Source organism: Taudactylus pleione, unplaced genomic scaffold (assembly GCF_031769625.1).
Source record: "Taudactylus pleione unplaced genomic scaffold, aTauple2 ptg000393l, whole genome shotgun sequence".
NCBI classification, from domain to species: Eukaryota; Metazoa; Chordata; class Amphibia; order Anura; family Myobatrachidae; genus Taudactylus; species Taudactylus pleione.
Genome location: NW_028284794.1, coordinates 4,186,928 through 4,213,265, shown reverse-complemented (window position 1 = coordinate 4,213,265; position 26,338 = coordinate 4,186,928). Strand labels below are relative to the sequence as shown.

Below are 26,338 nucleotides of genomic sequence, written 5' to 3'. Positions count from 1 at the left end.
AAATTGATCCAGAAAAGCTAATTGCTTTTAAATGTATTGTTACATTACAGACATTTAGAGTTGGCCTTCAAGTAAAGTTTAATCTAAACTGGATATTTTTAGTATTATAATTATGAGAACTGATAAGAAGGTGAGATATTTAATGACTATGTGCTAGTGATATAGGTATCAGTTTGAGCTATAATCACATTATTGAAAGTAGACAGCATTCTTAGTATTTAGTTTCTAGTATAGTATTTTTTTGGCAGAAAAGAGCATTTAATCTTCAAAATGACAACTGACCCCGACGTGATTTGAACACGCAACCTTCTGATCTGGAGTCAGACGCGCTACCGTTGCGCCACGAGGTCTCTTGTTAAATCTGATTCTGTAGATTTTTCTGGTGGTTTATATTACAAATAGATCATCTGCTTATACTAAACCTTGAATTAGGTAGTTGTCAAGCAAACAAACCTACATCCTCGGTAACAAAACAAAAAGATATGTCTGGTGGTTTTTCCTTTAGTGTATAATTTTTATTCATCACAGTATAGGTCATTTGAATGGAAAAAGTCATCCATAAAATCAAATTGGTACTAAATGTATTGTTAAAATAGACAAGTGATGGTAGTGATCCAAAATTGATCCAGAAAAGCTAATTGTTTTAAATGTATTGTTACATTACAGACATTTAGAGTTGGCCTTCAAGTAACGTATTCTCTAAACTGGATATTTTTTGTATAATAATTATGAGAACTGATAAGAATGTGAGTTATTTAATGACTATGTGCTAGTGATATAGGTATCAGTTTGAGGTATAATCACATTATTGAAAGTAGATAACAATCTTGGTAATTAGTTTCTAGTATAGTATTATTGGGCAGAATAGAGCATTTTATCTTCAAAATGATAACCGACCCTGACGTGATTTGAACACGCAACCTTCTAATCTTGAGTCAGATGAGCTAACGTTGCCTCTTATTAAAACTGATTCAGTAGATTTTCTGGTGGTTTATATTACAAATGGTTCATCTGCTTATGCTAAACCTTGAATTAGGTAGTTGTCAAGCAAACAAACCTACATCCTTGGTAACAAAACAAAAAGATATGTATTCTGGTTTTTCCTTCAGTGTAGAGTTTTTATGCCTCATAGTATACGTCATGTGAATGGAAAAAGTCATCTTTAAAATCAAATTGGTACTAAATGTATTTCTAAAAAAGACAAGTGACGGCAGTGATCCAAAATTGATCCAGAAAAGCTAATTGCTTTTAAATGTATTGTTACATTACAGACATTTAGAGTTGGCCTTCAAGTAAAGTTTAATCTAAACTGGATATTTTTAGTATTATAATTATGAGAACTGATAAGAAGGTGAGATATTTAATGACTATGTGCTAGTGATATAGGTATCAGTTAGAGCTATAATCACATTATTGAAAGTAGACAGCAATCTTAGTATTTAGTTTCTTGTATAGTATTTTATTGTCAGAAAAGAGCATTTTATCTTCAAAATGACAACTGACCCCAACGTGATTTGATCAAGCAACCTTCTGATCTGGAGTCAGACGCGCTACCGTTGCGCCACGAGGTCTCTTGTTAAATCCGATTCAGTAGATTTTTCTGGTGGTTTATATTACAAATAGATCATCTGCTTATACTAAACCTTGAATTAGGTAGTTGTCAAGCAAACAAACCTTCATCCTCGGTAACAAAACAAAAAGATATGTCTGGTGGTTTTTCCTTTAGTGTATAATTTTTATTCATCACAGTATAGGTCATTTGAATGGAAAAAGTCATCCATAAAATCAAATTGGTACTAAATGTATTGTTAAAATAGACAAGTGATGGTAGTGATCCAAAATTGATCCAGAAAAGCTAATTGCTTTTAAATGTATTGTTACATTACAGACATTTAGAGTTGACCTTCAAGTAACGTATTCTCTAAACTGGATATTTTTTGTATAATAATTATGAGAACTGATAAGAATGTGAGTTATTTAATGACTATGTGCTAGTGATATAGGTATCAGTTTGAGGTATAATCACATTATTGAAAGTAGATAACAATCTTGGTAATTAGTTTCTAGTATAGTATTTTTGGGCAGAATAGAGCTTTTTATCTTCAAAATGATAACCGACCCTGACGTGATTTGAACACGCAACCTTCTAATATTGAGTCAGATGAGCTAACGTTGCCTCTTATTAAAACTGATTCAGTAGATTTTCTGGTGGTTTATATTACAAATAGTTCATCTGCTTATGCTAAACCTTGAATTAGGTAGTTGTCAAGCAAACAAGCTTACATCCTTGGTATCAAAACAAAAAGATATGTATTCTGGTTTTTCCTTCAGTGTAGAGTTTATATGCCTCATAGTATACGTCATGTGAATGGAAAAAGTCATCTTTAAAATCAAATTGGTACTAAATGTATTTCTAAAAAAGACAAGAGACGGCAGTGATCCAAAATTGATCCAGAAAAGCTAATTGCTTTTAAATGTATTGTTACATTACAGACATTTAGAGTTGGCCTTCAAGTAAAGTTTAATCTAAACTGGATATTTTTAGTATTATAATTATGAGAACTGATAAGAAGGTGAGATATTTAATGACTATGTGCTAGTGATATAGGTATCAGTTTGAGCTATAATCACATTATTGAAAGTAGACAGCATTCTTAGTATTTAGTTTCTAGTATAGTATTTTTTTGGCAGAAAAGAGCATTTAATCTTCAAAATGACAACTGACCCCGACGTGATTTGAACACGCAACCTTCTGATCTGGAGTCAGACGCGCTACCGTTGCGCCACGAGGTCTCTTGTTAAATCTGATTCTGTAGATTTTTCTGGTGGTTTATATTACAAATAGATCATCTGCTTATACTAAACCTTGAATTAGGTAGTTGTCAAGCAAACAAACCTACATCCTCGGTAACAAAACAAAAAGATATGTCTGGTGGTTTTTCCTTTAGTGTATAATTTTTATTCATCACAGTATAGGTCATTTGAATGGAAAAAGTCATCCATAAAAGCAAATTGGTACTAAATGTATTGTTAAAATAGACAAGTGATGGTAGTGATCCAAAATTGATCCAGAAAAGCTAATTGTTTTAAATGTATTGTTACATTACAGACATTTAGAGTTGGCCTTCAAGTAACGTATTCTCTAAACTGGATATTTTTTGTATAATAATTATGAGAACTGATAAGAATGTGAGTTATTTAATGACTATGTGCTAGTGATATAGGTATCAGTTTGAGGTATAATCACATTATTGAAAGTAGATAACAATCTTGGTAATTAGTTTCTAGTATAGTATTATTGGGCAGAATAGAGCATTTTATCTTCAAAATGATAACCGACCCTGACGTGATTTGAACACGCAACCTTCTAATCTTGAGTCAGATGAGCTAACGTTGCCTCTTATTAAAACTGATTCAGTAGATTTTCTGGTGGTTTATATTACAAATGGTTCATCTGCTTATGCTAAACCTTGAATTAGGTAGTTGTCAAGCAAACAAACCTACATCCTTGGTAACAAAACAAAAAGATATGTATTCTGGTTTTTCCTTCAGTGTAGAGTTTTTATGCCTCATAGTATACGTCATGTGAATGGAAAAAGTCATCTTTAAAATCAAATTGGTACTAAATGTATTTCTAAAAAAGACAAGTGACGGCAGTGATCCAAAATTGATCCAGAAAAGCTAATTGCTTTTAAATGTATTGTTACATTACAGACATTTAGAGTTGGCCTTCAAGTAACGTATTCTCTAAACTGGATATTTTTAGTATTATAATTATGAGAACTGATAAGAAGGTGAGATATTTAATGACTATGTGCTAGTGATATAGGTATCAGTTTGAGCTATAATCACATTATTGAAAGTAGACAGCATTCTTAGTATTTAGTTTCTCGTATAGTATTTTTTTGGCAGAAAAGAGCATTTAATCTTCAAAATGACAACTGACCCCGACGTGATTTGAACACGCAACCTTCTGATCTGGAGTCAGATGCGCTACCGTTGCGCCACGAGGTCTCTTGTTAAATCTGATTCTGTAGATTTTTCTAGTGGTTTATATTACAAATAGATCATCTGCTTATACTAAACCTTGAATTAGGTAGTTGTCAAGCAAACAAACCTACATCCTCGGTAACAAAACAAAAAGATATGTCTGGTGGTTTTTCCTTTAGTGTATAATTTTTATTCATCACAGTATAGGTCATTTGAATGGAAAAAGTCATCCATAAAATCAAATTGGTACTAAATGTATTGTTAAAATAGACAAGTGATGGTAGTGATCCAAAATTGATCCAGAAAAGCTAATTGTTTTAAATGTATTGTTACATTACAGACATTTAGAGTTGGCCTTCAAGTAACGTATTCTCTAAACTGGATATTTTTTGTATAATAATTATGAGAACTGATAAGAATGTGAGTTATTTAATGACTATGTGCTAGTGATATAGGTATCAGTTTGAGGTATAATCACATTATTGAAAGTAGATAACAATCTTGGTAATTAGTTTCTAGTATAGTATTATTGGGCAGAATAGAGCATTTTATCTTCAAAATGATAACCGACCCTGACGTGATTTGAACACGCAACCTTCTAATCTTGAGTCAGATGAGCTAACGTTGCCTCTTATTAAAACTGATTCAGTAGATTTTCTGGTGGTTTATATTACAAATGGTTCATCTGCTTATGCTAAACCTTGAATTAGGTAGTTGTCAAGCAAACAAACCTACATCCTTGGTAACAAAACAAAAATATATGTATTCTGGTTTTTCCTTCAGTGTAGAGTTTTTATGCCTCATAGTATACGTCATGTGAATGGAAAAAGTCATCTTTAAAATCAAATTGGTACTAAATGTATTTCTAAAAAAGACAAGTGACGGCAGTGATCCAAAATTGATCCAGAAAAGCTAATTGCTTTTAAATGTATTGTTACATTACAGACATTTAGAGTTGGCCTTCAAGTAACGTATTCTCTAAACTGGATATTTTTAGTATTATAATTATGAGAACTGATAAGAAGGTGAGATATTTAATGACTATGTGCTAGTGATATAGGTATCAGTTTGAGCTATAATCACATTATTGAAAGTAGACAGCATTCTTAGTATTTAGTTTCTCGTATAGTATTTTTTTGGCAGAAAAGAGCATTTAATCTTCAAAATGACAACTGACCCCGACGTGATTTGAACACGCAACCTTCTGATCTGGAGTCAGATGCGCTACCGTTGCGCCACGAGGTCTCTTGTTAAATCTGATTCTGTAGATTTTTCTGGTGGTTTATATTACAAATAGATCATCTGCTTATACTAAACCTTGAATTAGGTAGTTGTCAAGCAAACAAACCTACATCCTCGGTAACAAAACAAAAAGATATGTCTGGTGGTTTTTCCTTTAGTGTATAATTTTTATTCATCACAGTATAGGTCATTTGAATGGAAAAAGTCATCCATAAAATCAAATTGGTACTAAATGTATTGTTAAAATACACAAGTGATGGTAGTGATCCAAAATTGATCCAGAAAAGCTAATTGCTTTTAAATGTATTGTTACATTACAGACATTTAGAGTTGGCCTTCAAGTAACGTATTCTCTAAACTGGATATTTTTTGTATAATAATTATGAGAACTGATAAGAATGTGAGTTATTTAATGACTATGTGCTAGTGATATAGGTATCAGTTTGAGGTATAATCACATTATTGAAAGTAGATAACAATCTTGGTAATTAGTTTCTAGTATAGTATTTTTGGGCAGAATAGAGCATTTTATCTTCAAAATGATAACCGACCCTGACGTGATTTGAACACGCAACCTTCTAATATTGAGTCAGATGAGCTAACGTTGCCTCTTATTAAAACTGATTCAGTAGATTTTCTGGTGGTTTATATTACAAATAGTTCATCTGCTTATGCTAAACCTTGAATTAGGTAGTTGTCAAGCAAACAAGCTTACATCCTTGGTATCAAAACAAAAAGATATGTATTCTGGTTTTTCCTTCAGTGTAGAGTTTTTATGCCTCATAGTATACGTCATGTGAATGGAAAAAGTCATCTTTAAAATCAAATTGGTACTAAATGTATTTCTAAAAAAGACAAGAGACGGCAGTGATCCAGAAAAGCTAATTGCTTTTGAATGTATTGTTACATTACAGACATTTAGAGTTGGCCTTCAAGTAAAGTTTAATCTAAACTGGATATTTTTAGTATTATAATTATGAGAACTGATAAGAAGGTGAGATATTTAATGACTATGTGCTAGTGATATAGGTATCAGTTTGAGCTATAATCACATTATTGAAAGTAGACAGCATTCTTAGTATTTAGTTTCTTGTATAGTATTTTTTTGGCAGAAAAGAGCATTTTATCTTCCAAATGACAACTGACCCCGACGTGATTTGAACACGCAACCTTCTGATCTGGAGTCAGACGCGCTACCGTTGCGCCACGAGGTCTCTTGTTACATCTGATTCTGTAGATTTTTCTGGTGGTTTATATTACAAATAGATCATCTGCTTATACTAAACCTTGAATTAGGTAGTTGTCAAGCAAACAAACCTACATCCTCGGTAACAAAACAAAAAGATATGTCTGGTGGTTTTTCCTTTAGTGTATAATTTTTATTCATCACAGTATAGGTCATTTGAATGGAAAAAGTCATCCATAAAATCAAATTGGTACTAAATGTATTGTTAAAATAGACAAGTGATGGTAGTGATCCAAAATTGATCCAGAAAAGCTAATTGCTTTTAAATGTATTGTTACATAACAGACATTTAGAGTTGGCCTTCAAGTAACGTATTCTCTAAACTGGATATTTTTTGTATAATAATTATGAGAACTGATAAGAATGTGAGTTATTTAATGACTATGTGCTAGTGATATAGGTATCAGTTTGAGGTATAATCACATTATTGAAAGTAGATAACAATCTTGGTAATTAGTTTCTAGTATAGTATTATTGGGCAGAATAGAGCATTTTATCTTCAAAATGATAACCGACCCTGACGTGATTTGAACACGCAACCTTCTAATCTTGAGTCAGATGAGCTAACGTTGCCTCTTATTAAAACTGATTCAGTAGATTTTCTGGTGGTTTATATTACAAATGGTTCATCTGCTTATGCTAAACCTTGAATTAGGTAGTTGTCAAGCAAACAAACCTACATCCTTGGTAACAAAACAAAAAGATATGTATTCTGGTTTTTCCTTCAGTGTAGAGTTTTTATGCCTCATAGTATACGTCATGTGAATGGAAAAAGTCATCTTTAAAATCAAATTGGTACTAAATGTATTTCTAAAAAAGACAAGTGACGGCAGTGATCCAAAATTGATCCAGAAAAGCTAATTGCTTTTAAATGTATTGTTACATTACAGACATTTAGAGTTGGCCTTCAAGTAACGTATTCTCTAAACTGGATATTTTTAGTATTATAATTATGAGAACTGATAAGAAGGTGAGATATTTAATGACTATGTGCTAGTGATATAGGTATCAGTTTGAGCTATAATCACATTATTGAAAGTAGACAGCAATCTTAGTATTTAGTTTCTTGTATAGTATTTTTTTGGCAGAAAAGAGCATTTTATCTTCAAAATGACAACTGACCCCTACGTGATTTGAACAAGCAACCTTCTGATCTGGAGTCAGACGCGCTACCGTTGCGCCACGAGGTCTCTTGTTACATCTGATTCTGTAGATTTTTCTGGTGGTTTATATTACAAATAGATCATCTGCTTATACTAAACCTTGAATTAGGTAGTTGTCAAGCAAACAAACCTACATCCTCGGTAACAAAACAAAAAGATATGTCTGGTGGTTTTTCCTTTAGTGTATAATTTTTATTCATCACAGTATAGGTCATTTGAATGGAAAAAGTCATCCATAAAATCAAATTGGTACTAAATGTATTGTTAAAATAGACAAGTGATGGTAGTGATCCAAAATTGATCCAGAAAAGCTAATTGCTTTTAAATGTATTGTTACATTACAGACATTTAGAGTTGGCCTTCAAGTAACGTATTCTCTAAACTGGATATTTTTTGTATAATAATTATGAGAACTGATAAGAATGTGAGTTATTTAATGACTATGTGCTAGTGATATAGGTATCAGTTTGAGGTATAATCACATTATTGAAAGTAGATAACAATCTTGGTAATTAGTTTCTAGTATAGTATTTTTTGGCAGAATAGAGCATTTTATCTTCAAAATGATAACCGACCCTGATGATATTTGAACACGCAACCTTCTAATATTGAGTCAGATGAGCTAACGTTGCCTCTTATTAAAACTGATTCAGTAGATTTTCTGGTGGTTTATATTACAAATAGTTCATCTGCTTATGCTAAACCTTGAATTAGGTAGTTGTCAAGCAAACAAGCTTACATCCTTGGTATCAAAACAAAAAGATATGTATTCTGGTTTTTCCTTCAGTGTAGAGTTTTTATGCCTCATAGTATACGTCATGTGAATGGAAAAAGTCATCTTTAAAATCAAATTGGTACTAAATGTATTTCTAAAAAAGACAAGAGACGGCAGTGATCCAAAATTGATCCAGACAAGCTAATTGCTTTTAAATGTATTGTTACATTACAGACATTTAGAGTTGGCCTTCAAGTAAAGTTTAATCTAAACTGGATATTTTTAGTATTATAATTATGAGAACTGAAAAGAAGGTGAGATATTTAATGACTATGTGCTAGTGATATAGGTATCTGTTTGAGCTATAATCACATTATTGAAAGTAGACAGCAATCTTAGTATTTAGTTTCTTGTATAGTATTTTTTTGGCAGAAAAGAGCATTTTATCTTCAAAATGACAACTGACCCCGACGTGATTTGAACAAGCAACCTTCTGATCTGGAGTCAGACGCTCTACCGTTGCGCCACGAGGTCTCTTGTTAAATCCGATTCAGTAGATTTTTCTGGTGGTTTATATTACAAATAGATCATCTGCTTATACTAAACCTTGAATTAGGTAGTTGTCAAGCAAACAAACCTTCATCCTCGGTAACAAAACAAAAATATATGTCTGGTGGTTTTTCCTTTAGTGTATAATTTTTATTCATCACAGTATAGGTCATTTGAATGGAAAAAGTCATCCATAAAATCAAATTGGTACTAAATGTATTGTTAAAATAGACAAGTGATGGTAGTGATCCAAAATTGATCCAGAAAAGCTAATTGCTTTTAAATGTATTGTTACATTACAGACATTTAGAGTTGGCCTTCAAGTAACGTATTCTCTAAACTGGATATTTTTTGTATAATAATTATGAGAACTGATAAGAATGTGAGTTATTTAATGACTATGTGCTAGTGATATAGGTATCAGTTTGAGGTATAATCACATTATTGAAAGTAGATAACAATCTTGGTAATTAGTTTCTAGTATAGTATTTTTGGGCAGAATAGAGCTTTTTATCTTCAAAATGATAACCGACCCTGACATGATTTGAACACGCAACCTTCTAATATTGAGTCAGATGAGCTAACGTTGCCTCTTATTAAAACTGATTCAGTAGATTTTCTGGTGGTTTATATTACAAATAGTTCATCTGCTTATGCTAAACCTTGAATTAGGTAGTTGTCAAGCAAACAAGCTTACATCCTTGGTATCAAAACAAAAAGTTATGTATTCTGGTTTTTCCTTCAGTGTAGAGTTTTTATGCCTCATAGTATACGTCATGTGAATGGAAAAAGTCATCTTTAAAATCAAATTGGTACTAAATGTATTTCTAAAAAAGACAAGAGACGGCAGTGATCCAAAATTGATCCAGAAAAGCTAATTGCTTTTAAATGTATTGTTACATTACAGACATTTAGAGTTGGCCTTCAAGTAAAGTTTAATCTAAACTGGATATTTTTAGTATTATAATTATGAGAACTGATAAGAAGGTGAGATATTTAATGACTATGTGCTAGTGATATAGGTATCAGTTTGAGCTATAATCACATTATTGAAAGTAGACAGCATTCTTAGTATTTAGTTTCTTGTATAGTATTTTTTTGGCAGAAAAGAGCATTTAATCTTCAAAACGACAACTGACCCCGACGTGATTTGAACACGCAACCTTCTGATCTGGAGTCAGACGCGCTACCGTTGCGCCATGAGGTCTCTTGTTAAATACTATTCAGTAGATTTTTCTGGTGGTTTATATTACAAATAGATCATCTGCTTATACTAAACCTTGAATTAGGTAGTTGTCAAGCAAACAAACCTACATCCTCGGTAACAAAACAAAAAGATATGTCTGGTGGTTTTTCCTTTAGTGTATAATTTTTATTCATCACAGTATAGGTCATTTGAATGGAAAAAGTCATCCATAAAATCAAATTGGTACTAAATGTATTGTTAAAATAGACAAGTGATGGTAGTGATCCAAAATTGATCCAGAAAAGCTAATTGCTTTTAAATGTATTGTTACATTACAGACATTTAGAGTTGGCCTTCAAGTAACGTATTCTCTAAACTGGATATTTTTTGTATAATAATTATGAGAACTGATAAGAATGTGAGTTATTTAATGACTATGTGCTAGTGATATAGGTATCAGTTTGAGGTATAATCACATTATTGAAAGTAGATAACAATCTTGGTAATTAGTTTCTAGTATAGTATTATTGGGCAGAATAGAGCATTTTATCTTCAAAATGATAACCGACCCTGACGTGATTTGAACATGCAACCTTCTAATCTTGAGTCAGATGAGCTAACGTTGCCTCTTATTAAAACTGATTCAGTAGATTTTCTGGTGGTTTATATTACAAATAGTTCATCTGCTTATGCTAAACCTTGAATTAGGTAGTTGTCAAGCAAACAAGCTTACATCCTTGGTATCAAAACAAAAAGATATGTATTCTGGTTTTTCCTTCAGTGTAGAGTTTTTATGCCTCATAGTATACGTCATGTGAATGGAAAAAGTCATCTTTAAAATCAAATTGGTACTAAATGTATTTCTAAAAAAGACAAGAGACGGCAGTGATCCAAAATTGATCCAGAAAAGCTAATTGCTTTTAAATGTATTGTTACATTACAGACATTTAGAGTTGGCCTTCAAGTAACGTATTCTCTAAACTGGATATTTTTTGTATAATAATTATGAGAACTGATAAGAATGTGAGTTATTTAATGACTATGTGCTAGTGATATAGGTATCAGTTTGAGGTATAATCACATTATTGAAAGTAGATAACAATCTTGGTAATTAGTTTCTAGTATAGTATTATTGGGCAGAATAGAGCATTTTATCTTCAAAATGATAACCGACCCTGACGTGATTTGAACACGCAACCTTCTAATCTTGAGTCAGATGAGCTAACGTTGCCTCTTATTAAAACTGATTCAGTTGATTTTCTGGTGGTTTATATTACAAATGGTTCATCTGCTTATGCTAAACCTTGAATTAGGTAGTTGTCAAGCAAACAAACCTACATCCTTTGTAACAAAACAAAAAGATATGTATTCTGGTTTTTCCTTCAGTGTAGAGTTTTTATGCCTCATAGTATACGTCATGTGAATGGAAAAAGTCATCTTTAAAATCAAATTGGTACTAAATGTATTTCTAAAAAAGACAAGTGACGGCAGTGATCCAAAATTGATCCAGAAAAGCTAATTGCTTTTAAATGTATTGTTACATTACAGACATTTAGAGTTGGCCTTCAAGTAACGTATTCTCTAAACTGGATATTTTTAGTATTATAATTATGAGAACTGATAAGAAGGTGAGATATTCAATGACTATGTGCTATTGATATAGGTATCAGTTTGAGCTATAATCACATTATTGAAAGTAGACAGCATTCTTAGTATTTAGTTTCTTGTATAGTATTTTTTTGGCAGAAAAGAGCATTTAATCTTCAAAACGACAACTGACCCCGACGTGATTTGAACACGCAACCTTCTGATCTGGAGTCAGACGCGCTACCGTTGCGCCACGAGGTCTCTTGTTAAATTTGATTCTGTAGATTTTTCTGGTGGTTTATATTACAAATAGATCATCTGCTTATACTAAACCTTGAATTAGGTGGTTGTCAAGCAAACAAACCTACATCCTCGGTAACAAAACAAAAAGATATGTCTGGTGGTTTTTCCTTTAGTGTATAATTTTTATTCATCACAGTATAGGTCATTTGAATGGAAAAAGTCATCCATAAAATCAAATTGGTACTAAATGTATTGTTAAAATAGACAAGTGATGGTAGTGATCCAAAATTGATCCAGAAAAGATCATTGCTTTTAAATGTATTGTTACATTACAGACATTTAGAGTTGGCCTTCAAGTAACATATTCTCTAAACTGGATATTTTTTGTATAATAATTATGAGAACTGATAAGAATGTGAGTTATTTAATGACTATGTGCTAGTGATATAGGTATCAGTTTGAGGTATAATCACATTATTGAAAGTAGATAACAATCTTGGTAATTAGTTTCTAGTATAGTATTATTGGGCAGAATAGAGCATTTTATCTTCAAAATGATAACCGACCCTGACGTGATTTGAACACGCAACCTTCTAATCTTGAGTCAGATGAGCTAACGTTGCCTCTTATTAAAACTGATTCAGTAGATTTTCTGGTGGTTTATATTACAAATAGTTCATCTGCTTATGCTAAACCTTGAATTAGGTAGTTGTCAAGCAAACAAGCTTACATCCTTGGTATCAAAACAAAAAGATATGTATTCTGGTTTTTCCTTCAGTGTAGAGTTTTTATGCCTCATAGTATACGTCATGTGAATGGAAAAAGTCATCTTTAAAATCAAATTGGTACTAAATGTATTTCTAAAAAAGACAAGAGACGGCAGTGATCCAAAATTGATCCAGAAAAGCTAATTGCTTTTAAATGTATTGTTACATTACAGACATTTAGAGTTGGCCTTCAAGTAAAGTTTATTCTAAACTGGATATTTTTAGTATCATAATTATGAGAACTGATAAGAATGTGAGTTATTTAATGACTATGTGCTAGTGATATAGGTATCAGTTTGAGGTATAATCACATTATTGAAAGTAGATAACAATCTTGGTAATTAGTTTCTAGTATAGTATTATTGGGCAGAATAGAGCATTTTATCTTCAAAATGATAACCGACCCTGACGTGATTTGAACACGCAACCTTCTAATCTTGAGTCAGATGAGCTAACGTTGCCTCTTATTAAAACTGATTCAGTTGATTTTCTGGTGGTTTATATTACAAATGGTTCATCTGCTTATGCTAAACCTTGAATTAGGTAGTTGTCAAGCAAACAAACCTACATCCTTTGTAACAAAACAAAAAGATATGTATTCTGGTTTTTCCTTCAGTGTAGAGTTTTTATGCCTCATAGTATACGTCATGTGAATGGAAAAAGTCATCTTTAAAATCAAATTGGTACTAAATGTATTTCTAAAAAAGACAAGTGACGGCAGTGATCCAAAATTGATCCAGAAAAGCTAATTGCTTTTAAATGTATTGTTACATTACAGACATTTAGAGTTGGCCTTCAAGTAACGTATTCTCTAAACTGGATATTTTTAGTATTATAATTATGAGAACTGATAAGAAGGTGAGATATTCAATGACTATGTGCTATTGATATAGGTATCAGTTTGAGCTATAATCACATTATTGAAAGTAGACAGCATTCTTAGTATTTAGTTTCTTGTATAGTATTTTTTTGGCAGAAAAGAGCATTTAATCTTCAAAACGACAACTGACCCCGACGTGATTTGAACACGCAACCTTCTGATCTGGAGTCAGACGCGCTACCGTTGCGCCACGAGGTCTCTTGTTAAATTTGATTCTGTAGATTTTTCTGGTGGTTTATATTACAAATAGATCATCTGCTTATACTAAACCTTGAATTAGGTGGTTGTCAAGCAAACAAACCTACATCCTCGGTAACAAAACAAAAAGATATGTCTGGTGGTTTTTCCTTTAGTGTATAATTTTTATTCATCACAGTATAGGTCATTTGAATGGAAAAAGTCATCCATAAAATCAAATTGGTACTAAATGTATTGTTAAAATAGACAAGTGATGGTAGTGATCCAAAATTGATCCAGAAAAGATCATTGCTTTTAAATGTATTGTTACATTACAGACATTTAGAGTTGGCCTTCAAGTAACATATTCTCTAAACTGGATATTTTTTGTATAATAATTATGAGAACTGATAAGAATGTGAGTTATTTAATGACTATGTGCTAGTGATATAGGTATCAGTTTGAGGTATAATCACATTATTGAAAGTAGATAACAATCTTGGTAATTAGTTTCTGGTATAGTATTATTGGGCAGAATAGAGCATTTTATCTTCAAAATGATAACCGACCCTGACGTGATTTGAACACGCAACCTTCTAATCTTGAGTCAGATGAGCTAACGTTGCCTCTTATTAAAACTGATTCAGTAGATTTTCTGGTGGTTTATATTACAAATAGTTCATCTGCTTATGCTAAACCTTGAATTAGGTAGTTGTCAAGCAAACAAGCTTACATCCTTGGTATCAAAACAAAAAGATATATATTCTGGTTTTTCCTTCAGTGTAGAGTTTTTATGCCTCATAGTATACGTCATGTGAATGGAAAAAGTCATCTTTAAAATCAAATTGGTACTAAATGTATTTCTAAAAAAGACAAGAGACGGCAGTGATCCAAAATTGATCCAGAAAAGCTAATTGCTTTTAAATGTATTGTTACATTACAGACATTTAGAGTTGGCCTTCAAGTAAAGTTTATTCTAAACTGGATATTTTTAGTATCATAATTATGAGAACTGATAAGAAGGTGAGATATTTAATGACTATGTGCTAGTGATATAGGTATCAGTTTGAGCTATAATCACATTATTGAAAGTAGACAGCATTCTTAGTATTTAGTTTCTTGTATAGTATTTTTTTGGCAGAAAAGAGCATTTAATCTTCAAAATGACAACTGACCTCGACGTGATTTGAACACGCAACCTTCTGATCTGGAGTCAGACGCGCTACCGTTGCGCCACGAGGTCTCTTGTTAAATTTGATTCTGTAGATTTTTCTGGTGGTTTATATTACAAATAGATCATCTGCTTATACTAAACCTTGAATTAGGTGGTTGTCAAGCAAACAAACCTACATCCTCGGTAACAAAACAAAAAGATATGTCTGGTGGTTTTTCCTTTAGTGTATAATTTTTATTCATCACAGTATAGGTCATTTGAATGGAAAAAGTCATCCATAAAATCAAATTGGTACTAAATGTATTGTTAAAATAGACAAGTGATGGTAGTGATCCAAAATTGATCCAGAAAAGATCATTGCTTTTAAATGTATTGTTACATTACAGACATTTAGAGTTGGCCTTCAAGTAACATATTCTCTAAACTGGATATTTTTTGTATAATAATTATGAGAACTGATAAGAATGTGAGTTATTTAATGACTATGTGCTAGTGATATAGGTATCAGTTTGAGGTATAATCACATTATTGAAAGTAGATAACAATCTTGGTAATTAGTTTCTAGTATAGTATTATTGGGCAGAATAGAGCATTTTATTTTCAAAATGATAACCGACCCTGACGTGATTTGAACACGCAACCTTCTAATCTTGAGTCAGATGAGCTAACGTTGCCTCTTATTAAAACTGATTCAGTAGATTTTCTGGTGGTTTATATTACAAATAGTTCATCTGCTTATGCTAAACCTTGAATTAGGTAGTTGTCAAGCAAACAAGCTTACATCCTTGGTATCAAAACAAAAAGATATGTATTCTGGTTTTTCCTTCAGTGTAGAGTTTTTATGCCTCATAGTATACGTCATGTGAATGGAAAAAGTCATCTTTAAAATCAAATTGGTACTAAATGTATTTCTAAAAAAGACAAGAGACGGCAGTGATCCAAAATTGATCCAGAAAAGCTAATTGCTTTTAAATGTATTGTTACATTACAGACATTTAGAGTTGGCCTTCAAGTAACGTATTCTCTAAACTGGATATTTTTAGTATTATAATTTTGAGAACTGATAAGAAGGTGAGATATTTAATGACTATGTGCTAGTGATATAGGTATCAGTTTGAGCTATAATCACATTATTGAAAGTAGACAGCAATCTTAGTATTTAGTTTCTTGTATAGTATTTTTTTGGCAGAAAAGAGCATTTTATCTTCAAAATGACAACTGACCCCGACGTGATTTGAACAAGCAACCTTCTGATCTGGAGTCAGACGCGCTACCGTTGCGCCATGAGGTCTCTTGTTAAATACTATTCAGTAGATTTTTCTGGTGGTTTATATTACAAATAGATCATCTGCTTATACTAAACCTTGAATTAGGTAGTTGTTAAGCAAACAAACCTTCATCCTCGGTAACAAAACAAAAAGATATGTCTGGTGGTTTTTCCTTTAGTGTATAATTTTTATTCATCACAGTATAGGTCATTTGAATGGAAAAAGTCATCCATAAAATCAAATTGGTACTAAATGTATTGTTAAAATAGACAAGTGATGGTAGTGATCCAAAATTGATCCAGAAAAGCTAATTGCTTTTAAATGTATTGTTACATTACAGACATTTAGAGTTGGCCTTCAAGTAACGTATTCTCTAAACTGGATATTTTTTGTATAATAATTATGAGAACTGATAAGAATGTGAGTTATTTAATGACTATGTGCTAGTGATATAGGTATCAGTTTGAGGTATAATCACATTATTGAAAGTAGATAACAATCTTGGTAATTAGTTTCTAGTATAGTATTATTGGGCAGAATAGAGCATTTTATCTTCAAAATGATAACCGACCCTGACGTGATTTGAACACGCAACCTTCTAATATTGAGTCAGATGAGCTAACGTTGCCTCTTATTAAAACTGATTCAGTAGATTTTCTGGTGGTTTATATTACAAATAGTTCATCTGCTTATGCTAAACCTTGAATTAGGTAGTTGTCAAGCAAACAAGCTTACATCCTTGGTATCAAAACAAAAAGATATGTATTCTGGTTTTTCCTTCAGTGTAGAGTTTTTATGCCTCATAGTATACGTCATGTGAATGGAAAAAGTCATCTTTAAAATCAAATTGGTACTAAATGTATTTCTAAAAAGGACAAGTGACGGCAGTGATCCAAAATTGATCCAGAAAAGCTAATTGCTTTTAAATGTATTGTTACATTACAGACATTTAGAGTTGGCCTTCAAGTAACGTATTCTCTAAACTGGATATTTTTAGTATTATAATTATGAGAACTGATAAGAAGGTGAGATATTTAATGACTATGTGCTAGTGATATAGGTATCAGTTTGAGCTATAATCACATTATTGAAAGTAGACAGCATTCTTAGTATTTAGTTTCTTGTATAGTATTTTTTTGGCAGAAAAGAGCATTTAATCTTCAAAATGACAACTGACCTCGATGTGATTTGAACACGCAACCTTCTGATCTGGAGTCAGATGCGCTACCGTTGCGCCACGAAGTCTCTTGTTAAATCTGATTCTGTAGATTTTTCTGGTGGTTTATAGTACAAATAGATCATCTGCTTATACTAAACCTTGAATTAGGTAGTTGTCAAGCAAACAAACCTACATCCTCGGTAACAAAACAAAAAGATATGTCTGGTGGTTTTTCCTTTAGTGTATAATTTTTATTCATCACAGTATAGGTCATTTGAATGGAAAAAGTCATCCATAAAATCAAATTGGTACTAAATGTATTGTTAAAATAGACAAGTGATGGTAGTGATCCAGAATTGATCCAGAAAAGCTAATTGCTTTTAAATGTATTGTTACATTACAGACATTTAGAGTTGGCCTTCAAGTAACGTATTCTCTAAACTGGATATTTTTTGTATAATAATTATGAGAACTGATAAGAATGTGAGTTTTTTAATGACTATGTGCTAGTGATATAGGTATCAGTTTGAGGTATAATCACATTATTGAAAGTAGATAACAATCTTGGTAATTAGTTTCTAGTATAGTATTATTGGGCAGAATAGAGCATTTTATCTTCAAAATGATAACCGACCCTGACGTGATTTGAACACGCAATCTTCTAATCTTGGGTCAGATGAGCTAACGTTGCCTCTTATTAAAACTGATTCAGTAGATTTTCTGGTGGTTTATATTACAAATGGTTCATCTGCTTATGCTAAACCTTGAATTAGGTAGTTGTCAAGCAAACGAACCTACATCCTTGGTAACAAAACAAAAAGATATGTATTCTGGTTTTTCCTTCAGTGTAGAGTTTTTATGCCTCATAGTATACGTCATGTGAATGGAAAAAGTCATCTTTAAAATCAAATTGGTACTAAATGTATTTCTAAAAAAGACAAGAGACGGCAGTGATCCAAAATTGATCCAGAAAAGCTAATTGCTTTTAAATGTATTGTTACATTACAGACATTTAGAGTTGGCCTTCAAGTAAAGTTTAATCTAAACTGGATATTTTTAGTATTACAATTATGAGAACTGATAAGAAGGTGAGATATTTAATGACTATGTGCTAGTGATATAGGTATCAGTTTGAGCTATAATCACATTATTGAAAGTAGACAGCATTCTTAGTATTTAGTTTCTTGTATAGTATTTTTTTGGCAGAAAAGAGCATTTAATCTTCAAAATGACAACTGACCCCGACGTGATTTGAACACGCAACCTTCTGATCTGGAGTCAGACGCGCTACCGTTGCGCCACGAGGTCTCTTGTTAAATCCGATTCAGTAGATTTTTCTGGTGGTTTATATTACAAATAGATCATCTGCTTATACTAAACCTTGAATTAGGTAGTTGTCAAGCAAACAAACCTTCATCCTCGGTAACAAAACAAAAAGATATGTCTGGTGGTTTTTCCTTTAGTGTATAATTTTGATTCATCACAGTATAGGTCATTTGAATGGAAAAAGTCATCCATAAAATCAAATTGGTACTAAATGTATTGTTAAAATTGACAAGTGATGGTAGTGATCCAAAATTGATCCAGAAAAGATCATTGCTTTTAAATGTATTGTTACATTACAGACATTTAGAGTTGGCCTTCAAGTAACGTATTCTCTAAACTGGATATTTTTTGTATAATAATTATGAGAACTGATAAGAATGTGAGTTATTTAATGACTATGTGCTAGTGATATAGGTATCAGTTTGAGGTATAATCACATTATTGAAAGTAGATAACAATCTTGGTAATTAGTTTCTAGTATAGTATTTTGGGGCAGAATAGAGCTTTTTATCTTCAAAATGATAACCGACCCTGACGTGATTTGAACACGCAACCTTCTAATATTGAGTCAGATGAGCTAACGTTGCTTCTTATTAAAATTGATTCAGTAGATTTTCTGGTGGTTTATATTACAAATAGTTCATCTGCTTATGCTAAACCTTGAATTAGGTAGTTGTCAAGCAAACAAGCTTACATCCTTGAAATCAAAACAAAAAGATATGTATTCTGGTTTTTCCTTCAGTGTAGAGTTTTTATGCCTCATAGTATACGTCATGTGAATGGAAAAAGTCATCTTTAAAATCAAATTGGTACTAAATGTATTTCTAAAAAAGACAAGAGATGGCAGTGATCCAAAATTGATCCAGAAAAGCTAATTGCTTTTAAATGTATTGTTACATTACAGACATTTAGAGTTGGCCTTCAAATAAAGTTTAATCTAAACTGGATATTTTTAGTATTATAATTATGAGAACTGATAAGAAGGTGAGATATTTAATGACTATGTGCTAGTGATATAGGTATCAGTTTGAGCTATAATCACATTATTGAAAGTAGACAGCATTCTTAGTATTTAGTTTCTTGTATAGTATTTTTTTGGCAGAAAAGAGCATTTAATCTTCAAAATGACAACTGACCCCGACGTTCTGATCTGGAGTCAGATGCGCTACCGTTGCGCCACGAGGTCTCTTGTTAAATCTGATTCTGTAGATTTTTCTGGTGGTTTATATTACAAATAGATCATCTGCTTATACTAAACCTTGAATTAGGTAGTTGTCAAGCAAACAAACCTACATCCTCGGTAACAAAACAAAAAGATATGTCTGGTGGTTTTTCCTTTAGTGTATATTTTTTATTCATCACAGTATAGGTCATTTGAATGGAAAAAGTCATCCATAAAATCAAATTGGTACTAAATGTATTGTTAAAATAGACAAGTGATGGTAGTGATCCAAAATTGATCCAGAAAAGATCATTGCTTTTAAATGTATTGTTACATTACAGACATTTAGAGTTGGCCTTCAAGTAACGTATTCTCTAAACTGGATATTTTTTGTATAATAATTATGAGAACTGATAAGACTGTGAGTTATTTAATGACTATGTGCTAGTGATATAGGTATCAGTTTGAGGTATAATCACATTATTGAAAGTAGATAACAATCTTGGTAATTAGTTTCTAGTATAGTATTATTGGGCAGAATAGAGCATTTTATCTTCAAAATGATAACCGACCCTGACGTGATTTGAACACGCAACCTTCTAATCTTGAGTCAGATGAGCTAACGTTGCCTCTTATTAAAACTGATTCAGTAGATTTTCTGGTGGTTTATATTACAAATGGTTCATCTGCTTATGCTAAACCTTGAATTAGGTAGTTGTCAAGCAAACAAACCTACATCCTTGGTAACAAAACAAAAAGATATGTATTCTGGTTTTTCCTTCAGTGTAGAGTTTTTATGCCTCATAGTATACGTCATGTGAATGGAAAAAGTAATCTTTAAAATCAAATTGGTACTAAATGTATTTCTAAAAAAGACAAGTGACGGCAGTAATCCAAAATTGATCCAGAAAAGCTAATTGCTTTTAAATGTATTGTTACATTACAGACATTTAGAGTTGGCCTTCAAGTAACGTATTCTCTAAACTGGATATTTTTAGTATTATAATTATGAGAACTGATAAGAAGGTGAGATATTTAATGACTATGTGCTAGTGATATAGGTATCAGTTTGAGCTATAATCACATTATTGAAAGAAGACAGCAATCTTAGTATTTAGTTTCTTGTATAGTATTTTTTTGGCAGAAAAGAGCATTTTATCTTCAAAATGACAACTGACCCCGACGTGATTTGAACAAGCAACCTTCTGATCTGGAGTCAGATGCGCTACCGTTGCGCCACGAGGTCTCTTGTTAAATCCGATTCAGTAGATTTTTCTGGTGGTTTATATTACAAATAGATCATCTGCTTATACTAAACCTTGAATTAGGTAGTTGTCAAGCAAACAAACCTTCATCCTCAGTAACAAAACAAAAAGATATTATCTGGTGGTTTTTCCTTTAGTGTATAATTTTTATTCATCACAGTATAGGTCATTTGAATGGAAAAAGTCATCCATAAAATCAAATTGGTACTAAATGTATTGTTAAAATAGACAAGTGATGGTAGTGATCCAAAATTGATCCAGAAAAGCTAATTGCTTTTAAATGTATTGTTACATTACAGACATTTAGAGTTGGCCTTCAAGTAACGTATTCTCTAAACTGGATATTTTTTGTATAATAATTATGAGAACTGATAAGAATGTGAGTTATTTAATGACTATGTGCTAGTGATATAGGTATCAGTTTGAGGTATAATCACATTATTGAAAGTAGATAACAATCTTGGTAATTAGTTTCTAGTATAGTATTTTTTGCAGAATAGAGCATTTTATCTTCAAAATGATAACCGATCCTGACGTGATTTGAACACGCAACCTTCTAATATTGAGTCAGATGAGCTAACGTTGCCTCTTATTAAACCTTATTCAGTAGATTTTCTGGTGGTTTATATTACAAATAGTTCATCTGCTTATGCTAAACCTTGAATTAGGTAGTTGTCAAGCAAACAAGCTTACATCCTTGGTATCAAAACAAAAAGATATGTATTCTGGTTTTTCCTTCAGTGTAGAGTTTTTATGCCTCATAGTATACGTCATGTGAATGGAAAAAGTCATCTTTAAAATCAAATTGGTACTAAATGTATTTCTAAAAAAGACAAGAGATGGCAGTGATCCAAAATTGATCCAGAAAAGCGAATTGCTTTTAAATGTATTGTTACATTACAGACATTTAGAGTTGGCCTTCAAGTAAAGTTTAATCTAAACTGGATATTTTTAGTATTATAATTATGAGAACTGATAAGAAGGTGAGATATTTAATGACTATGTGCTAGTGATATAGGTATCAGTTTGAGCTATAATCACATTATTGAAAGTAGACAGCATTCTTAGTATTTAGTTTCTTGTATAGTATTTTTTTGGCAGAAAAGAGCATTTAATCTTCAAAATGACAACTGACCCTGACGTGATTTGACCACGCAACTTTCTGATCTGGAGTCAGACGCGCTACCGTTGCTCCATGAGGTCTCTTGTTAAATCTGATTCTGTAGATTTTTCTGGTGGTTTATATTACAAATAGATCATCTGCTTATACTAAACCTTGAATTAGGTAGTTGTCAAGCAAACAAACCTACATCCTCGGTAACAAAACAAAAAGATATGTCTGGTGGTTTTTCCTTTAGTGTATAATTTTTATTCATCACAGTATAGGTCATTTGAATGGAAAAAGTCATCCATAAAATCAAATTGGTACTAAATGTATTGTTAAAATACACAAGTGATGGTAGTGATCCAAAATTGATCCAGAAAAGCTAATTGCTTTTAAATGTATTGTTACATTACAGACATTTAGAGTTGGCCTTCAAGTAACGTATTCTCTAAACTGGATATTTTTTGTATAATAATTATGAGAACTGATAAGAATGTGAGTTATATAATGACTATGTGCTAGTGATATAGGTATCAGTTTGAGATATAATCACATTATTGAAAGTAGATAACAATCTTGGTAATTAGTTTCTAGTATAGTATTTTTGGGCAGAATAGAGCATTTTATCTTCAAAATGATAACCGACCCTGACGTGATTTGAACACGCAACCTTCTAATATTGAGTCAGATGAGCTAACGTTGCCTCTTATTAAAACTGATTCAGTAGATTTTCTGGTGGTTTATATTACAAATAGTTCATCTGCTTATGCTAAACCTTGAATTAGGTAGTTGTCAAGCAAACAAGCTTACATCCTTGGTATCAAAACAAAAAGATATGTATTCTGGTTTTTCCTTCAGTGTAGAGTTTTTATGCCTCATAGTATACGTCATGTGAATGGAAAAAGTCATCTTTAAAATCAAATTGGTACTAAATGTATTTCTAAAAAAGACAAGTGACGGCAGTGATCCAAAATTGATCCAGAAAAGCTAATTGCTTTTAAATGTATTGTTACATTACAGACATTTAGAGTTGGCCTTCAAGTAACGTATTCTCTAAACTGGATATTTTTAGTATTATAATTATGAGAACTGATAAGAAGGTGAGATATTTAATGACTATGTGCTAGTGATATAGGTATCAGTTTGAGCTATAATCACATTATTGAAAGTAGACAGCAATCTTAGTATTTAGTTTCTTGTATAGTATTTTTTTGGCAGAAAAGAGCATTTTATCTTCAAAATGACAACTGACCCCGACGTGATTTGAACAAGCAACCTTTTGATCTGGAGTCAGACGCGCTACCGTTGCGCCACGAGGTCTCTTGTTAAATCCAATTCAGTAGGGTTTTCTGGTGGTTTATATTACAAATAGATCATCTGCTTATACTAAACCTTGAATTAGGTAGTTGTCAAGCAAACAAACCTTCATCCTCGGTAACAAAACAAAAAGATATGTCTGGTGGTTTTTCCTTTAGTGTATAATTTTTATTCATCACAGTATAGGTCATTTGAATGGAAAAAGTCATCCATAAAATCAAATTGGTACTAAATGTATTGTTAAAATAGACAAGTGATGGTAGTGATCCAAAATTGATCCAGAAAAGCTAATTGCTTTTAAATGTATTGTTACATTACAGACATTTAGAGTTGGCCTTCAAGTAACGTATTCTCTAAACTGGATATTTTTTGTATAATAATTATGAGAACTGATAAGAATGTGAGTTATTTAATGACTATGTGCTAGTGATATAGGTATCAGTTTGAGGTATAATCACATTATTGAAAGTAGATAACAATCTTGGTAATTAGTTTCTAGTATAGTATTATTGGGCAGAATAGAGCATTTTATCTTCAAAATGATAACCGACCCTGACGTGATTTGAACACGCAACCTTCTAATATTGAGTCAGATGAGCTAACGTTGCCTCTTATTAAAACTGATTCAGTAGATTTTCTGGTGGTTTATATTACAAATAATTCATCTGCTTATGCTAAACCTTGAATTAGGTAGTTGTCAAGCAAACAAGCTTACATCCTTGGTATCAAAACAAAAAGATATGTATTCTGGTTTTTCCTTCAGTGTAGAGTTTTTATGCCTCATAGTATACGTCATGTGAATGGAAAAAGTCATCTTTAAAATCAAATTGGTACTAAATGTATTTCTAAAAAGGACAAGTGACGGCAGTGATCCAAAATTGATCCAGAAAAGCTAATTGCTTTTAAATGTATTGTTACATTACAGACATTTAGAGTTGGCCTTCAAGTAACGTATTCTCTAAACTGGATATTTTTAGTATTACAATTATGAGAACTGATAAGAAGGTGAGATATTTAATGACTATGTGCTAGTGATATAGGTATCAGTTTGAGCTATAATCACATTATTGAAAGTAGACAGCATTCTTAGTATTTAGTTTCTTGTATAGTATTTTTTTGGCAGAAAAGAGCATTTAATCTTCAAAATGACAGCTGACCTCGATGTGATTTGAACACACAACCTTCTGATCTGGAGTCAGATGCGCTACCGTTGCGCCACGAAGTCTCTTGTTAAATCTGATTCTGTAGATTTTTCTGGTGGTTTATAGTACAAATAGATCATCTGCTTATACTAAACCTTGAATTAGGTAGTTGTCAAGCAAACAAACCTACATCCTCGGTAACAAAACAAAAAGATATGTCTGGTGGTTTTTCCTTTAGTGTATAATTTTTATTCATCACAGTATAGGTCATTTGAATGGAAAAAGTCATCCATAAAATCAAATTGGTACTAAATGTATTGTTAAAATAGACAAGTGATGGTAGTGATCCAAAATTGATCCAGAAAAGCTAATTGCTTTTAAATGTATTGTTACATTACAGACATTTAGAGTTGGCCTTCAAGTAACGTATTCTCTAAACTGGATATTTTTTGTATAATAATTATGAGAACTGATAAGAATGTGAGTTATTTAATGACTATGTGCTAGTGATATAGGTATCAGTTTGAGGTATAATCACATTATTGAAAGTAGATAACAATCTTGGTAATTAGTTTCTAGTATAGTATTATTGGGCAGAATAGAGCATTTTATCTTCAAAATGATAACCGACCCTGACGTGATTTGAACACGCAATCTTCTAATCTTGGGTCAGATGAGCTAACGTTGCCTCTTATTAAAACTGATTCAGTAGATTTTCTGGTGGTTTATATTACAAATGGTTCATCTGCTTATGCTAAACCTTGAATTAGGTAGTTGTCAAGCAAACGAACCTACATCCTTGGTAACAAAACAAAAAGATATGTATTCTGGTTTTTCCTTCAGTGTAGAGTTTTTATGCCTCATAGTATACGTCATGTGAATGGAAAAAGTCATCTTTAAAATCAAATTGGTACTAAATGTATTTCTAAAAAAGACAAGAGACGGCAGTGATCCAAAATTGATCCAGAAAAGCTAATTGCTTTTAAATGTATTGTTACATTACAGACATTTAGAGTTGGCCTTCAAGTAAAGTTTAATCTAAACTGGATATTTTTAGTATTACAATTATGAGAACTGATAAGAAGGTGAGATATTTAATGACTATGTGCTAGTGATATAGGTATCAGTTTGAGCTATAATCACATTATTGAAAGTAGACAGCATTCTTAGTATTTAGTTTCTTGTATAGTATTTTTTTGGCAGAAAAGAGCATTTAATCTTCAAAATGACAACTGACCCCGACGTGATTTGAACACGCAACCTTCTGATCTGGAGTCAGACGCGCTACCATTGCGCCACGAGGTCTCTTGTTAAATCTGATTCAGTAGATTTTTCTGGTGGTTTATATTACAAATAGATCATCTGCTTATACTAAACCTTGAATTAGGTAGTTGTCAAGCAAACAAACCTTCATCCTCGGTAACAAAACAAAAAGATATGTCTGGTGGTTTTTCCTTTAGTGTATAATTTTGATTCATCACAGTATAGGTCATTTGAATGGAGAAAGTCATCCATAAAATCAAATTGGTACTAAATGTATTGTTAAAATTGACAAGTGATGGTAGTGATCCAAAATTGATCCAGAAAAGATCATTGCTTTTAAATGTATTGTTACATTACAGACATTTAGAGTTGGCCTTCAAGTAACGTATTCTCTAAACTGGATATTTTTTGT

At 31.9% G+C, this 26,338-nt stretch overlaps 18 non-coding genes across 18 annotated transcripts; all 18 read right to left on the bottom strand.

Annotated features, from left to right (window-relative positions):
• Window positions 1-278: 278 nt before the first annotated feature.
• On the bottom strand, window positions 279-350 carry TRNAW-CCA (transfer RNA tryptophan (anticodon CCA)). Its single transcript has one exon. It is a non-coding gene; the product is annotated as a tRNA-Trp (tRNA).
• Window positions 351-1,499: 1,149 nt separating this feature from the next.
• Window positions 1,500-1,571, bottom strand: TRNAW-CCA (transfer RNA tryptophan (anticodon CCA)). The gene has a single exon. It is a non-coding gene; the product is annotated as a tRNA-Trp (tRNA).
• A 1,150-nt stretch (window positions 1,572-2,721) lies between these two features.
• TRNAW-CCA (transfer RNA tryptophan (anticodon CCA)) lies at window positions 2,722-2,793 on the bottom strand. The gene has a single exon. It is a non-coding gene; the product is annotated as a tRNA-Trp (tRNA).
• Window positions 2,794-3,942: 1,149 nt separating this feature from the next.
• On the bottom strand, window positions 3,943-4,014 carry TRNAW-CCA (transfer RNA tryptophan (anticodon CCA)). Its single transcript has one exon. It is a non-coding gene; the product is annotated as a tRNA-Trp (tRNA).
• Window positions 4,015-5,163: 1,149 nt separating this feature from the next.
• TRNAW-CCA (transfer RNA tryptophan (anticodon CCA)) lies at window positions 5,164-5,235 on the bottom strand. Its single transcript has one exon. It is a non-coding gene; the product is annotated as a tRNA-Trp (tRNA).
• Window positions 5,236-6,374: 1,139 nt separating this feature from the next.
• On the bottom strand, window positions 6,375-6,446 carry TRNAW-CCA (transfer RNA tryptophan (anticodon CCA)). Its single transcript has one exon. It is a non-coding gene; the product is annotated as a tRNA-Trp (tRNA).
• A 1,150-nt stretch (window positions 6,447-7,596) lies between these two features.
• TRNAW-CCA (transfer RNA tryptophan (anticodon CCA)) lies at window positions 7,597-7,668 on the bottom strand. The gene has a single exon. It is a non-coding gene; the product is annotated as a tRNA-Trp (tRNA).
• A 2,372-nt stretch (window positions 7,669-10,040) lies between these two features.
• TRNAW-CCA (transfer RNA tryptophan (anticodon CCA)) lies at window positions 10,041-10,112 on the bottom strand. The gene has a single exon. It is a non-coding gene; the product is annotated as a tRNA-Trp (tRNA).
• A 1,755-nt stretch (window positions 10,113-11,867) lies between these two features.
• On the bottom strand, window positions 11,868-11,939 carry TRNAW-CCA (transfer RNA tryptophan (anticodon CCA)). The gene has a single exon. It is a non-coding gene; the product is annotated as a tRNA-Trp (tRNA).
• Window positions 11,940-13,694: 1,755 nt separating this feature from the next.
• Window positions 13,695-13,766, bottom strand: TRNAW-CCA (transfer RNA tryptophan (anticodon CCA)). Its single transcript has one exon. It is a non-coding gene; the product is annotated as a tRNA-Trp (tRNA).
• Window positions 13,767-14,916: 1,150 nt separating this feature from the next.
• On the bottom strand, window positions 14,917-14,988 carry TRNAW-CCA (transfer RNA tryptophan (anticodon CCA)). Its single transcript has one exon. It is a non-coding gene; the product is annotated as a tRNA-Trp (tRNA).
• A 1,150-nt stretch (window positions 14,989-16,138) lies between these two features.
• TRNAW-CCA (transfer RNA tryptophan (anticodon CCA)) lies at window positions 16,139-16,210 on the bottom strand. The gene has a single exon. It is a non-coding gene; the product is annotated as a tRNA-Trp (tRNA).
• Window positions 16,211-17,360: 1,150 nt separating this feature from the next.
• On the bottom strand, window positions 17,361-17,432 carry TRNAW-CCA (transfer RNA tryptophan (anticodon CCA)). Its single transcript has one exon. It is a non-coding gene; the product is annotated as a tRNA-Trp (tRNA).
• Window positions 17,433-18,582: 1,150 nt separating this feature from the next.
• On the bottom strand, window positions 18,583-18,654 carry TRNAW-CCA (transfer RNA tryptophan (anticodon CCA)). The gene has a single exon. It is a non-coding gene; the product is annotated as a tRNA-Trp (tRNA).
• A 2,354-nt stretch (window positions 18,655-21,008) lies between these two features.
• On the bottom strand, window positions 21,009-21,080 carry TRNAW-CCA (transfer RNA tryptophan (anticodon CCA)). The gene has a single exon. It is a non-coding gene; the product is annotated as a tRNA-Trp (tRNA).
• Window positions 21,081-23,452: 2,372 nt separating this feature from the next.
• TRNAW-CCA (transfer RNA tryptophan (anticodon CCA)) lies at window positions 23,453-23,524 on the bottom strand. The gene has a single exon. It is a non-coding gene; the product is annotated as a tRNA-Trp (tRNA).
• A 1,150-nt stretch (window positions 23,525-24,674) lies between these two features.
• On the bottom strand, window positions 24,675-24,746 carry TRNAW-CCA (transfer RNA tryptophan (anticodon CCA)). The gene has a single exon. It is a non-coding gene; the product is annotated as a tRNA-Trp (tRNA).
• Window positions 24,747-25,896: 1,150 nt separating this feature from the next.
• TRNAW-CCA (transfer RNA tryptophan (anticodon CCA)) lies at window positions 25,897-25,968 on the bottom strand. The gene has a single exon. It is a non-coding gene; the product is annotated as a tRNA-Trp (tRNA).
• Window positions 25,969-26,338: the final 370 nt, after the last annotated feature.